Below are 16,603 nucleotides of genomic sequence, written 5' to 3' on the forward strand. Positions count from 1 at the left end.
CTTGGAGTACACTCAACCAAAATTTTCAAAACAGACTCATAATTCTGTCTCTCTCAGTTTTGGGGAAATCAATTTAAGACACTTTAGAGGGGCTTGATGTTTCACAAAGTGCTGATATTCCCATCTCATTTAAGTGTTTCAAGTTGGGCATCCAAAAATTGAGGTATCCCAAATCACTAGTCACTTAGGAAAATTTAGACCAGGAATGTTTAGGGAAACAGAAAAAAAAAATAAACATACACTACGTGAGTAAACATATTTTTCCATCCATTACCTATAAGATGGCATGTTATAAAATACTTGTCAGTACCTGTTATTTCCCTTGTTTTGCCATGGAGAGGTGAAATTGCACTATATCTCTCTCTCTCAAAACAAAAAAACCCAACAAACACAAAACCCCAAAAACAAAATACCCCCCCAAACCCCAGAATTTCCTGCTCATGGAAAGTGACACACGGACAACACTAGAAACTGAGGTTTGGTATTTCTCCTCAGAACAATCATTGCGGCTTTTGACACAGTCAATCATAAGATACTGATCATCAGCCTAAGAGGTCATGGAGATGGTGGACTAAATCACAGTAATCTGGCTTCACTTGTGCCTCTCTGACAGAATGGCGTGCTAGGCATGTTTAGTTCGTCCCAAGTCCTATCACCTGTGGAGTCCCTGTCACTGTTCTTATTAAAGATCTATGTAATACTGTCAGGGAAGATTGAGTGACAACATGGACTACAATGTCACACGCACACCAGTGACAAACATCTCTATGTCTCCTCTTCTTACAGTGCTGGATAATGCTGTATCCTAAACATGCCAATGCCAAAACTAAATTGAAGCCTAGAAAGAAGATGGATGGATCAAGCTAAAGCTGGGTAAGATTGGTGGGAAGGAGAATTATTCAGTTATTTATTTATTTATTTTTGCGAACTGGCAAGAGCTACTGCTTCGCCCTCTAACAATGTAATTACGCAGTTTTGGGGTTCTGTTTGATTTACCGCTGCTCCTGCACAGCAACTTTTGCTTGAAGCACTTTGTCAGTCTTCCATTGTTACAGTAATCATTTCTTCTTGGACTATATGATCCATGCATTCTGCACCTCCAGAATACATTATTGCAAATGTACTACAGCAGCATTTCCAAGTACAGCACACATCACATGGAGGATGAAGCTTGGTTATCCCCTCGTAAGTGGGACAGCCCCCCAAAAAGCACATTTCACTAGTGTTTAGCAACATATACTGGCTTACTGTTCAGCTGTGGATTTGCTTCAGAATACTGTTTTTGATCTTTAAAATCTTTTAATGCGCTAGGATCCATCTCTTCTATGCCCCATCTCATAAGCTATGATTAAATTGATAACAGTCCGTGGACCACAGCTCTCAGAGACCAAAGGTTATAGGCAGGGGAAGATCTTAGTTGGGCAATTCTCTGTCACCAGAGATCAGGAAGGGCCTACTCCTTGTCTCCTTTAGGGAATAACACAAGGCTCATCTCTCTGTGCAGGCCTTTAGCAAATAATGAAGCCACATCAGGTTCCCACAATGTACTCCTGGTTTCTATCAGCTCAAACAAGGAATATGAGGAGAAGGCAGGTCTCATCTCAGACAGAATTCAATGCAAATGTTATACAAGTATCTGGTGACTAAACAGGACACTCATGGATGCATTAGAAATGCAAAGATAGATCAGAAACAGCACAAGCAGTTCCACTGGAAACTTCTGAGCAATGTCCCCTCAATATTCCTCAACCATCATTTGGAGGGAGTGGGGATACTTACTGAGAAGGTATGGTAGTTTGGTCTCTTTGCCGCTTCAATTCTGCAGAGAATACCAGCAAGCAAGCCAGATAGGGGTGTGATTTTTTGTTGTTGTTTTGTTTTTTTATGGGCAGCTGTCCTCTAATAACTGGACAGAAGCAACTTAATGTCCTCGCATATACAACTGTAGAGTGGTAAGAGCTGTAGATCACTAATGACCTGTTTTAGGTTTGAACTCATGACCTACAGGTAAAAGGTTCCATGTACAATTACCAGACTCCTGAACAATATCGTCTTACTTTGGTGAGCTCAAAAGCATAGACTTTTATGAGAGTAGTGAAGCTAAATCATGTAGCACTTGAAAAAAAAAATAAAGCTTTTTGTCGTCCGACCAGAGTGTTTTCATGTAGTTATTACTTATATGTGAATATTTAATCATATATGAGACCATATATAGTACACCATAACAATGCATACACCATTAATGCCATCCTATGAAGGAAACTCACTTAAGTAAAAGAAGTAAATAAAATCATCTTATGTGAATTATAAGAGTGTAAGCACACGTACAGCATGTGTTTTAATATATTTTAGAATAATTAAGTCAGCATGCCATTAGTTTAATTAAATTTTTTACACCTTCTTGATTAGACAGCTAGTTTAATGACATCTTCCACACTTTGAGCTGTGAAGTGTGGCTCATTTTAAAGTTCTGTAATGAGAAAGAAAATGTAAATCTGATGAACATCTTCTAGACAAACTAAAAAACAATTTCTAGTTTGTGGAAAAACAACAGAATCTGCAGATGATTAGCACTTTGCATCAAACACATTTAATATAGCATGATGTAATTGCTTTTTAAAAAGTAAAATTCCTCAATAAAAGAGAAGATTAAATAAATATCAGACAGATCAGTGGATAAGCAGACAGATTTAAAAATAATACATAGAAGATGTTCTCTTTCATGATTTAGAGATAACGTCATTAGAAAGTAAAACGATGGGGTGAACGTAAGTGGTTTCTTGATGAGTGCAAAGACAGACTACGTTTTTAGTTATTAACTGGAAGAATATTTACCACAAGGCACAAAGGTGTAACTGTGGAGGATATGTACTATAACAGAAGGAAATTGTAGTTTTATGTAGCACAGGTATCCGTCTACAAATCAAAGGATAGGATACCAGTAGTGCATAGTGACTCTGTGCACAAACACAGCAGATATCGTGGTTCAAAAGAAATCACATTTTAAAAAAGCAGAACATGAGTCCAGTTTGACTGAGGGACGGGAGAGGTAATACTGAACACAGCATCAAGGTTATCCTCTTTCTTTTCACCCATGCAGAAAGTAAACATCTGTTGTGATTTTTAAACTCCACCTGGTCAACCATTAAGGCAGGCAAAAAGCTCTCTGTTTGGCTTTTGATGGTGCTATAATTCTGCCTTCTCATTCTTCATGCAGCGTATGAACAAACCCATTTTATGGGCACACAACTTTTCCTATAAGGGACATGCTTTTAATAAGAGATGGGTCATCATTCTAAAATTGAGTAACCAGAAATCTGGTGTGAACTAGAATTTAAATAGAGTTAAAGTTACCTCTGTCAAAGCATCAAACAAGCATAAGGGATGAAAATACATGAACTAAGTTCTGTCCTCCATTCCAAGTGCAAGACTCCCACTGAAAAAGAACTAATGGCTCGGTGAACTTGGCTTACAGGAAATGTACACATTTTAAAACTGTACATCAATCCAATTTTCAAGAGAGCTCAGTCCCCATTTAGGTCCTGCATAAAGGGAACTGTTCATAGTGAACATCCCAGAAGGGATGCTCCTGTTATACAAACAAACCATCTTCCAAAACTGAATTAAATTTTGTAGTGTATGAGGCTGGTATCAGTTTCATTGGGTGAAGAAGTTGGAAAGTATGTAGTGAATGAGGCAGGGAACTTCAGGGAGAGAAAGGAGGGTCTATGGTTAAGGCAGTTTAATGCTGCCCTGGAAAGTTCAATTTTATCCCTGCCACAGCAGAGTTCTTATGTGATACCTGATGACTCACTTAAACCAACCTTTTCATACACAGTAACTAATTGTGTCTTCCCCATTTTCTGTGGGCCTGGTTTGAAACCCTGGGGCTGGTTTACAGAAGTGCTGAGCACTCACAGCTCCAACTGAAGTCAATGGGAGCAGTGCTTTGAACATATAAAGGGCAGTATAATGCTCCATACTCATCTCAGATTGGTCATCCAAAAGTAGTAGATACTTTTGACCTTAAACCCTCTTGTTCCCCTTGTAAAATGGGGATAATAGCTCATCTCACACTGGTGGTGTAAAAATTAAAATTTAATTACAGTTTGTGAAGCACTCAAATATATTAGTGATGAATGCCATTGAAATGCCAATGTGGAAATCAATAATTCTGTCTTCAGAGGAGGGTTTGAATAGTGTGCAGTAAATAAGGCATGGGAGCACACATTGAACAATGAGCATAAAGCAAAATATGGAATAGCTGCTTACTAAGTGAGCGCTTTTTGTTCTGTGCACTAAATGAGAAAAGGGGTCTTGTGGAAAAATAGCATCTGATCATGTAAATATAGACTATCATAAATGCGCTGGGGGGGGGTTCTGCATGACTGCACACCCACAGAAAACAGCCCCCCTGAAGAATTTCTGTGCTTCCCTGCCGAAAACAGCAGGGAAGCAAAGGGAAGTCGTCTGAGGGGGAAATGACCATGGGCACAGTTGGGGGGTGGGGGGGGAGGATTCCCCCTTCCAAGCAGAGGCAAGGCATGGGGGGCACATGGGGCTATGTGTCACTGCCCCCCTTCTGCAAGCACAGAGTTGCCCAGCTGAAGGAGGCTGCATCCCAGCTCCCCGGACTCTGCTTCTGAACGCCAGCTCCTGGGTCCCAGTGCCAGTCATGCTCCCCTTCTGTGTGTTGGGAGCCTTCCTGTTGTTTGTGCAACAGTGAGTGCCTACGGTGGGGCTTGGTAAGGAGGGTTGGGGGAAATGAGGGCTGGAAGAGGGCAGGGGGAAGGGAATGTGGGAGTGTCCCCTCGGTGGCAGCAGGTGGGGCTCCCCCATTAAGCAGGCCCATCGAACCTGCACCCTGACAAGCCCTACTCCACATACAACTGGACCTCTCTGATGAGCCCCCCACACCCAGATCCCCACCCCACTGATCCCCAACCAGCTGTGCCTGGAACCCCACCCCATCAAGCACCACTCCCCCAGCACTGAAACCTCGCACTGAGTCCCCAACACCCAAAGCTCCCTGCCGAACCCCAGATCCCCACACCCAGACCCCTCCGCTGAGCCCAATCACCATCACCTGGATCCCTGCAGAGTGCCATTGCCTCCGCACCCGGAAATCCACAATGAGCCCCTGTGCATCTAGATCTCCCACTGAGCCACACCCAGGTTGCTCCTCACAGAAACCTCTCACCTTACACCTGGATCCCCCCTCATTAAGCCCCTCCACACTTGGATCCTGCTGGGCTGAGCCTGCCCACCCACACCTGGTACAGAGGGGCATGGCCCTGGGGTGTTTCTGGGGCAGGCCCAGCCCTTGTACTGTGTCAGGGTCAGGTGCAGACTCACTGCCGAGTCCCTGTACCAGGAAAGATGGGGGGCTTCAGGGTGATCTCCTATCTCAATGCAGCCAGTGGTCTGTGCTCCCCATTGCCACTCTGGAGCCACATTTATTGCCAAATAAAATTTGCATAACTGTAAAATATTATGGGCATAATTTTTAATTTTTTGGTGCAGAATTCCCTCTAGAGTAACTAGGGGGACAAATTAAGGTGACCATAAGTATTTGTATGCATGTGTTGTAATTTTATTATACTTGCATTTCATTCTGTTAACAACATTTAAAAATTAATACCATTTCATTTGGAAAAAATATATACTGAAACCCATTTACTCTAAGTGGCTGCAGGTTGCCCTTGCATCAACTGTTGCTCTAGGTCACTGTCCAACTTAACTTGTACACCTATACATCTAAAACCAGAATCCACCTTTCTATTAGTTTAGACAATCCACAAAGTTTTTGGAAAGCGCAGGGGACAATTTCCTGCTGCAAGTGCTGGAGGAACCAACTAGGTGCAGAGCTCTTCTTGACCTGCTGCTCACAAACAAACAGAGAAGAATTAATAGGGGAAGCAAAAGTAGATGGGAACCTGTGAGGCAGGGACCATGAGATGGTCAAGTTCAGGATCCTGACAAAAGGAAGAAAGGAGAGCAGCAGAATATGGACCCTGGACTTCAGAAATGCAGACTGACTCCCTCAGGGAACTGATGGACGGGAACCCCTGGGAGAATAACACCAGGTGGCAAGGAGTCCAGGAAAGCGGGCTGTATTTTAAAGAATCCTTATTGAGATTGCAGGAACAAACCATCCCGATGTGTAGAGAGAATAGTAAATATGGCAGGCAACCAGCTTGGCTTAACAGTGAAATCCTTGCTGATCTTAAACACAAAAAAGAAGCTTACAAGAAGTGGAAGCTTGGAGAAATGACCAGGGAGGAGTACAAAAATATTGCTCAGGCATACAGGAGTGAAATCAGGAAGGCCAAATCACAATTGGAGTTGCAGCTAGCAAGGGATGTTAAGAGTAACAGGCATTGAGTACATTAGCTTTTCCCACATTCTCTGTCACTAGGTTGCCTCCCCCATTCAGTAAAGGGCCCACACTTTCTCTGACCACCTTCTTGTTGCTAACATACCTGTCAGAGAAAGTGTGGGCCCTTTACTGAATGGGGGAGGCAACCTAGTGACAGAGGATGTGGAAAAAGCTAAAGTACTCAATGCTTTTTTTGCCTCAGGCTTCACGAACAAGACCAGCTCCCGGACTACTGCACTGGGCAACACCGTATGGGGAGGAGGTGACCAGCCCTCCGTAGAGAAAGAAGTGGTTCAGGACTATTTGAAAAAGCTGGACGAGCACAAGTCCATGGGGCCAGATGCACTGCATCCGAGGGTGCTAAAAGAGTTGGCTGATGTGATTGCAGAGCCATTGGCCATTATCTTTGAAAACTCATGGCGATCGGGGCAGGTCCCGGATGACTGGAAAAAGGCTAATGTAGTGCCCATCTTTAAAAAGGGGAAGAAGGAGGATCTGGGAAACTACAGACCAGTCAGCCTCACCTCAATCCCTGGAAAAAATCATGGAGCAAATCCTGAAAGAATCGATTTTGAAGCACTTAGAGGAGAGGAAAGTGATCAGGAACAGTCAGCATGGATACACCAAGGGCAAGTCATGCATGGCTAACCTAATTGCCTTCTACAATGAGATAGCTGGCTCTGTGGATGAGGGGAAAGCAGTGGACGTGTTATTCCTTGACTTTAGCAAAGCTTTTTATACAGTCTCCCACAGTATTCTTGCCAGCAAGTTAAAGAAGCATGGGCTGGATGAATGGACTATAAGGTGGATAGAAAGCTGGCTAGATTTTCAGGCTCAATGGGTAATGATCAATGACTCCATGTCTAGTTGGCAGCTGGTATCAAGCGGAGTGCCCCAAGGGTAGGTCCTGGGGCCGGCTTTGTTCAATCTCTTGATTAATGATCTGGAGGATGGCGTGGATTTGACCCTCAGCAAGTATACAGGTGACACTAAACTGGGAAGAGAGGTAGATACATTGGAGGGTAGGGATAGAATACAGAGGGCCATAGACAAATTAGAGGATTGGGCCAAAAGAAATCTGATGAGGTTCAACAAGGACAAGTGCAGAGTCCTGCACTTAGGACGGAAGAATAGCATGCTCTGCTACAGACTATGGACCGAGCGGCTGGGCAGCAGTTCTGCAGAAAAGGACCTAGGGGTTACAGTGAACGAGAAGCTGGATATGAGTCAACAGTGTGCCCTTGTTGCCAAGAAGGCCAATGGCATTTTGGGATGTATAAGTAGAAACATTGCTAGCAGATCGAGGAACGTGATCATTCCCCTCTATTCAGCATTGGTGAGGCTTCATCTGGAGTACTGTGTCCAGTTTTGGGCACCACACTACAAGAAGGATGTGGAAAAATTGGAAAGAGTCCAGCGAAGGGCAACAAAAATGATTTGGGGGCTGGACCACATGATTTATGAGGAGAGGCTGAGGGAACTGGGATTATTTATCCTGCAGAAGAGAAGAATGAGGGGGGATTTAATAGCTGCTTTCAACTACCTGAAAGGGGGTTCCAAAGAGGATGGATCTAGTCTGTTCTCAGTGATACCAGATGACAGAACAAGGAGTAATGGTCTCAAGTTGCAGTGGGGGAGGTTTAGGTTGGATATTCAGAAACACTATTTCACTAGGTGGTGAAGCACTGGAATGGGTTACCTAGGGAGGTGGTGGAATCTCCTTCCTTTGAGGTTTTAAAGGTCAGGCTTGACAAAGTCCTGATTGGGATGATTTAGTTTGTGATTGGTCCTGCTTTGAGCAAGGAGTTGGACTAGATGACCTCCTGAGGTTCCTTCCAACCCTGATATTCTAGGATTCTATGGTTGAACAAGCCTCAGGTATGTGATACACTTACTGCTTAAAGTAATAGAGAAGACACAATGATTGTCTGTACTGCACATACCATCATCCCCTGCTTTCTAAGTCTCCTGATCTGCTGTCCTTCATAAACTTATGGCTTTCAATCCCTCCTTCTTGCTTCGGGACTAGTCATACAAAACTGTGCGTTCTGTCTCTCAAAAGTATCAGCATGTACCGCTGCTCTGGGAATGAACAGCACTTAGTGCTTAGCGAACACCTGATAAAATGACCATCGGGAAAGTAAAGTAAACCAGCTGTCAAACAGCAATAAATTGAATGTATTTATGGTTGCCAAAATTTAATTTTTAACATATCTGATGCACGATTCACTTCTTATTCAAAGCACGTACCTGATCAACAGACACTCATTCCTCTTTATAGCTGTTTCCCTTGTATTACAGACTAATACTCGTAAGCGAATAGAAAGCAACATCTCTAGTGGTTTGAGCAATGGACTGGTAGACTGGAGAAATGGGTTTTAGCTCTTGACTCTGCCACTAAATTTATTATGTTCCCTTGAACAAATTAAGTAATCGCTAGACTACAAATTAAGTAATCGCTAGACTACAAACTGCCCTACCTGTAAAGAAAAGAAACACAATATTTTAAAGTCTTTTGAGACCTTTGGCTAAAAGGTGCTATAATGTGCTAGTACAAAATGCTATTACTATTCAGAAAACTGATTTCTGTACTTTTCTGGATAAGGTATCAAATATTTCTCATCTGGGAGATCATCTCATCCCATGTACAAATACTGTAAAATGAGTGTACTAAAAGTACATAAATGGATTAACCACATCTGAATCAAAATATTCAGTGCCACCAACAAAATAAAACAAACTCCTTAAGTCTGAATTTTTAAACACACAGAAGGCCACAGTTCTGAGTTCAGATTCTCATGGTGACCTTCACTCTAGCTTTTCTAATGAATACATAATGACTGGGTCATTACAAGCTCTAATTCTACTAGGCAAGGGACACGCCATTCATGTAGGTGACCTCTGCCAGGCAGACATGAATGCACAAGGTCTGATACACTGACCCAGACTAGTTTGATATGTTTTGGTGTTTATCTGGTTCTCTCCTACAGAATACATTAGTGAGTAGATAAGTTCTCTCTCACGGTAGTATTTTAGTGTCTACCGCTTCAACCAATATTAGGAGAATGGCAAAGAGATTCTGTGTCACATAAAGAGTAGTGGAAGAATGAATTATGAGCTGTGACAGAACACGGATTAAGTTTATTTAAAATACTTATTTATTTTGAAAGACTTCTTTCCACTTATTGAATACCAGAGGTGGTGGTCTACATGACAGAGCTGCCAACTTAGTGGCCTCTTTGGTGAGAAATTCTAGTTATTACCAAATCAGCCTTGATGGTCACAAAACCCCAAAAGATATACTGAACTTGTTCTTCTGGAGAGAAGAAAGAGAGGATCCAACCATTTCAGAGAAATTTAGCTTCCATTAGGAAACAATCAATGTGATCAGAGAGAGCTCTTTGTGAAAATAGCCTGCTATAAAGTACAATGCTAAGCCCATCCAAGAAACCCCACAGACACCATGGACAGATGCTTGCATCGAAAGAGTGCTAACAGCTATATATTAGGGCTGAAAAGCGATTAAAAAATTAATTGTGATTAATCACACTGTTAAACAATAATAGAATATAATTTATTTAAATATTTTTGGATGTTTTCGACATTTTCAAATATATTTATTTCAGTTACAACACAGAATACAAAGTGTATAGTGCTCACTTTATATTTATTTTTTATTACAAATATTTGCACTGTAAAAAAACAAAAGAAATAGTATATTTCAATTCACCTCATACAAGTACTGTAATGTGTCTATCATGAAAGTTGAACTTACAAATTTAGAATTATGTACAAAAAATAATTTCATTCAAAAATAAAACAAACAATGTAAAACTTTAGAGCCTACAAGTCCACTCAGTCCTACTTCAGCCAATCGCTCAGACAAACAAGTTTGGTTATAATTTGCAGAAGATAATGCTGCCCACTTCTTATTTACAACGTTACCTGAAAGTGGGAACAGGCATTCGTGTGGCACCCTTGTAGCCGGTGTCACAAGATATTTACATGCCAAATGCACTAAAGGTTCATAGGTCCCATCATGCTTAAGCCACCATTCCAGAGGACATGTGTCCATGCTGATGACAGGTTCTGCTCTATAATGATCCAAAGCAGAGCAGACTGACGCATGTTCATTTTCATCCTCTGAGTCAGATGCCACCAGCAGAAAGTTGATTTTCTTTTTTTTTGTGGTTCGGGTTCTGTAGTTTCCGCATCCGAGTGTTGCTCTTTTAAGACATCTGAAAGCATGCTCCAAACCTCGTCCCTCTCAAGTTTTGGAAGGCACTTCAGATTCTTAAACCTTGGGTTGAGTGCTGTAGCTATCCTTAGAAAACTCACATTGATACCTTCTTTGCGTTTTGTCAAATCTGCTGTGAAAATGTTCTTAAAACGAACATCTGCTGGGTCAGTGATTGGCAACCTGTGGCCCAGCAGGATAATGCACTGGTGGGCCACGAGACAGTGTTCACATTGACCATCCGCAGGCACTACGGACCTGTGGGCAGCCGTGCCTGCGGATGGTCAATGTAAATACTATCTCGCAGCCTGCCAATGGATTACCCTGATGGGCCGCGTGTGGTTGCCCACCACTCTGCTAGGTCATCATCCAAGACTGCTATAACATGAAATATATGGCAGAATGTGGGTAAAACAGAACAAGAGACATACAATTCTCCGCCAAGGGGTTCAGTCACAAATTTAATTAATGCATTACTTTTTTTAACGAGCATTATCAGCATGGAGGTATGTCCTCTGGAATGATGATCAAAGCATGAAGGGGCATATGAATGTTTAGCATATCTGGCATGTAATACCTTGCAACACCGGCTACAAAAGTGTCATGCAAACGTGTGTTCACACTTTCAGATGACATTGTAAATAAGAAGCAGGCAACAGCATCTCCTGTAAATGTAAACAAACTCATTTGTCTTAGCGATTGGCTGAACAAGAAATAGGTCTAAGTAGACCTGTAGGTTCTAAAGTTTTACAGTGTTTTGTTGAAAGCAGTTATATAACAAAAAAAAAATCTACATTTGTAAGTTACACTTTCATGATAAAGAGATTGCACTATAGTACTTGTATGAAGTGAACTGAAAAATACTATTTCTTTTATCATTTTTACAGTGCAAATATTTGTAATCAAAAATAATAATGTAAAGTGAGCACTATACACTTTGTATTCTGTGTTGTAATAGAAATCAATATATATGAAAATGTAGAAAAACATCCAAAAGTATTTAATACATTTCAATTGGTATTTTATTGTATTCAGTTGGTATTGTTTAACAGTGTGATTAATCACGATTACGTTTTTTAATTACAGTTAATTTTTTGGGTTAATTGCTTGAATTAACTAGGATTAATCCACAGCCCTACTATATATATCTAAACCTTCTTAGAAAAGGTTTGGACAGTTGGACCACGAACATTTTCTCATCCAAACTTGTCAAGGTTCCTCCCCCACTCTGAACTCTAGGGTACAGATGTGGGGACCTGCATGAAAAACCTCCTAAGCTTATCTTTACCAGCTTAGGTCAAAACTTCCCAAAGGCACAAAACATTCCACCCTTTGTCTTTGGATTGGTCGCTACCACCACCAAACAAATACTGGTTACTGGGGAAGAGCTGTTTGGAAACGTCTTTCCCCACAAAATGCTTCCCAAAACCTTGCACCCCACTTCCTGGACAAGGTTTGGTAAAAAGCCTCACCAATTTGCCTAGGTGACTACAGACGCAGACCCTTGGATCTTAAGAACAATCCTCCCAACACTTGCACCCCCCTGTTTCCTGGGAAATGTTGGATAAAAAGCCTCACCAATTTGCATAGGTGACCACAGACCCAAACCAGGTGAGAGGAGTTTTCCCCTGGCCAGGAGGGATTTCAAAGGGGTTTACCCTTCCCTTTGTATTTATGACAAAACTGATATACACTTTCCCCCCATATTTTGCAATAGAAGCTAACCAGCAGTTCTTCTGCAGGCCCCTATGGAGCTATCTGCTTATAGGCCTTGTCATGACTAGGTTGATGGAAGGACAGAGTGCAGGGTGGAGAATCAGCTGCCTCTAGCATTATAACCCCCCTCTTCCAGTCCCTATGGAGAGGCATCTGCAGCACTGGTGACTGCTAGTGTGACTGGTAGATTCCCGCCTCTCCACATACACATATCAATCTCATGTGAAATCTGTAGTAAAGTTAACACAGCCTTAGATTCTACTCACCCTTTCACCATACTCTCTTCAGGAAAGTCATATTGTCAGCAAACTGGAGGAACTAGTGGGCCCTGATGCCAGTTCTGAGGCTCCAAATCTCAGGAGAGAGTCAGAGCTTAAACTCCTACTTAGTACAGAAGAATTTACAGGGAATTCCACAGAGGGAACCTTACAGTTTTTAATCCTGTACTTCTATTTGGAGATTATTTCAGTCCAGGACTTTGAAAATTTAGTGGGTGAGATCTTCAGCTGGTGAGCATTGGCAAACTGGGGTAAACTGACAAGCTGGTGCTGTGACTTTAGGGAATAATCTTGCCAAACTAACCCTCTATTTCTTCAGTCATTTGTGAATTCTAGGTTTTGTTGGTAAAAGTCCAATCCTGTTTCTTCTCAAGACAAAAATGAGACACTGGGAGAGAACAGAAAGAATAGCAAGTGAGAGGAAGCTGCAGCTTCTGTGTCTGAAAGTTGCAGTTCAGTAGCAGGAAAACTACAACCATGAGTTGAGTATCTCAGCTTTACCCATCCCAGATTTGGAAAATCCATTTGCCTGACACAAGTTGCTCTTATTATTCTCTGGCCAATCTGTGAGACACATTTTTTTCCACCTGGGATTGGGCTGCCTGGTATCACTTTTGTTTGCCAGACTGGTTAAAGCTAAGGACAGTGTCCTGGTTTGGTAAGACAGAAGGCAAAGAGGAAAGAGTTAGGAGGGTCAAGAAGTAGGTAGGATTTGACACAATGGGTGGCTGTGAATAGCAGAAAAGATGAATCAGGGCACTGTATTCAGAGCCATGGTACACTCTATACCTTCGCTGATAACAGTCAAAAAGTCTCGAGGTGAAACAGCTATTCCTCTTGAATAAACTGAGACAGTGTAAACCACATGCCAGACTTCAAAAAGCATGTCTTTATCCTGGCAATTATAAATTGATTTTTTTCTCTTTCAGGAGAGATCCACTCAAGCTTTTTACAGAAGTGTTGTTTGTTTACGTAAACTTTTCATACAACAACAATGAAACATATAGGCTCAGTGTGAGGATCAGAGGAAAAAGTGGAGCCATTTCATGTGGCTGCTTGTCACCAGGTTTATGAATTCTCCTCTTCAGTCTGCTGGATAACGTGGATATCAAATTTAAGTTCATGTTTAAAGAAGGAAGAAATAGTGCTCCAGAGCTACATTCTCCTGTATGTGACTAACCCATCTCCAAATCCTTTCCCACCCTTCATTCTTTTTTTAAAAATCACCCTAAAAACCAAACAAACAAACAAAAAAGTTGCAACATCAGACTGTTAAATCACAGGCACTTACCTACCATATGACTAAGTTTCCCTGTGACGACTGCAGGTCTAAGACACCAAACCCACTTAAGAATGCCCTGTTTTAATCTGAACATTTCTTATTTTAGCATACATTTGTATACCAGATGCTACCTTATAATTAACACATTGGGATTTGGGAGCTGTAGATTTCTCTGGTAACAAACTTTCCTTCAAACTGACATCTGTGATTTATGCTTTTAACTTGCTTTCAATACGTTTACATAATCTGTTCGATTTAAGCAAAATTAAACATACTCCTTACATTTTTATAAATAGAATTCCATAGGGATAGCTATAACCAAATTGAGGCTTGGTTTGAGCATCTCTTTTCTAATGTTACTGATCATAAACATACATGTGATCAATGCTTCTCCCAGTGAAATGATATTTTGTTTCTATAAAAGAGGGGGGAGCGGGAGGCCTACTGTTTATTCAGGAAACACCACACATGACAAAGGAGGTCCAGAAACCCAGCAATTTAATGTCTTCACTCTTTGGCATCTGTACTGTTAGTTGCTATGTTGAATTTGTCAATCTTAGATTACAAACTCCTCAGGGAAGGGACTTTATTTTATAGGTGTTTGTCAAGTACTGTGTAGTACTTGTGGTGCTTTATAAACAACAAGCCTGACTGTGGTTTCTATGCAGTTGTGTAGGGATGGAGCAGGAAGCATGCAAGGTGCCTTTCCTCCACACACCCCTCCCCCCACCTGTTGAGGTCCACATGATGGCCAGCTGCAATTGCAGTCCCTCAGCTCTGGTGAGCACAGGTGGAGTGGAGAGATGGGACGAGGAAGCAGTGCTCAGGACTGAGTAGGCTGCTCCACCCCTTGCTCCTTAAAAAAGGGTGGAGCAGCGGCAGGCACACTGTCCCTCCATTCCAAGGAGGATTCCTTCCCATGCTCTTCCCCAGGGGCCAAGAGGCACCACATGACACCTTAACCAGGGCTGTATGCAATTTGTAAAATCTAACCAAAAGCGTCTGCTGACATTTGCTAAAACTGTTTAATTCCTATTGCACAGCAACATGAAGGAGTGTTTAGGTTTCTGCAACACTGATAAGTGGCCTGAACTTGTTCAAATCAATGAGAAAACTCTGAGGCTGTCTAACTTTGGAAAGAGCCAAATATTAGGCAAGCATTACTATATTAAAGGAGATTGTGGATGATTAAAAATTGAAATTGTCCAAGGCAATATGAACACATTTGAAATACAATGAAAAGTGTGTATACACTGTTATCAAATATTATTGGAAATTAATACCTACATAATCATAAGCAGCCTGTCTTTAATAAAAAGAATATTGCAAATGCTTTTAGGTTCTGCTCCAAGCCAAATAATCCAATAAAAAGAAAGAAATGAACCAAACAGTTCCACAAGGCAGGATAAGGAATATGAAAGAAAACCTTTGGTTTTGATTCTGAACAGCACTGTAAAACACCATGTATGTACTTTTAAAAGAAATATTGAAGCTACCTTTTGATTAAAGTTCCCTGGTTCCTGACAAAATGCTTTACTCTTAACATTATTTATTCTCTGAGAAATAGATAAATAAGACACCTTACTTTTAATTTTTGGTAGAGAAGCTGTGCAATATATGAAAATAAACCTAAGATTTTTGCTGAGGATCTTATCTTGTCATCTTTCTACTCTGTCTTGTCAGGAAATAAATGCATAAATACATATATATTTGTGGGTGTTTGATGAGATTGTGAGACCAGAGATCAACATTTATTTACATGCTTTATTAATCTAATGTAATAATTTGTGCACCACAAAAAGGACTTCTATTTTCATATTAGCAGCATACTGAGAAGACCATTCCAACAAAACACAAAGCAGCATTCCAGAGCCAGGATCCTGACTCATGACCATAAAGACTAATGGAATTAATGTTAACAGATGCACAAACCTACCGGCAAAAATAAAAAGAAAGCAGTTGGCATGACTACAGTATTAACCTAAACCCTTTTAAAGAAAGTAGAGAGATTAGATATATATTAAATTAAATATACTTTTTCAGTATTTTAAAGTCAGGCTCCATATTCTGTGGTCCTGAGACCACAATTATGCTCTCCTCAGGAAAAAAGGTTGTGGAAGGGCCAATAAACTCCTAAACACCATCGATCGCCAACAGGAGAACAGTCAGGGATGTGTTAGGAAAAGGTTATTACAGACACAGCTGGACCATAGTCTGCTCCTTGGAATGGAGGACAATGATGAGGAGGAAGACTGTTCCCCTCAAGAGCATGATGTCTGAGAAACCTGCTTACATACAGCTCAATTCTCCTTTTGTGGGGTGGTTCAGAGCAAGGTAATGCTGGGAAAGTCAGTATTATTTTGCATTGTAAATCCCTGAGGGTCTGGAGGAGTATCATGCTGCAGGTATATCTTTCACTGGCTCCAGACCCTCCATTATCTTGTATCTCCCTGCCACTGCAATGCAAAACCTCAAACTTGCAGATTGGGGTTCCACAGGTTTCAGGAGAGGAATAATTTACTATTTGTACACTTCTCCTTTACATCTACACCAAACACTTTTGCTTAGTGCTTGTGCAGATTTCTCTGTTGAAAAACAGAATTATTTGGCATTGTCACTTCGGTAAAATTCTCACTAAAATGTGTGGAAGTTTGGCCTAATAATTTTCTCTAAAATTTGGGCTTAAAATAGTCATATAATAATATTTTAGT

At 41.2% G+C, this 16,603-nt stretch overlaps 1 protein-coding gene across 38 annotated transcripts in view; it reads right to left on the reverse strand.

Moving 5' to 3' along the window:
• The window catches only part of PTPRD (protein tyrosine phosphatase receptor type D), a 1,703,394-nt gene that overhangs the window by 1,622,497 nt on the left and 64,294 nt on the right, over window positions 1–16,603 (reverse strand). The gene's annotated exons all lie outside the window — the stretch shown is intronic.

Source organism: Caretta caretta, chromosome 5 (assembly GCF_965140235.1).
Source record: "Caretta caretta isolate rCarCar2 chromosome 5, rCarCar1.hap1, whole genome shotgun sequence".
NCBI lineage: Eukaryota > Metazoa > Chordata > Testudines > Cheloniidae > Caretta > Caretta caretta.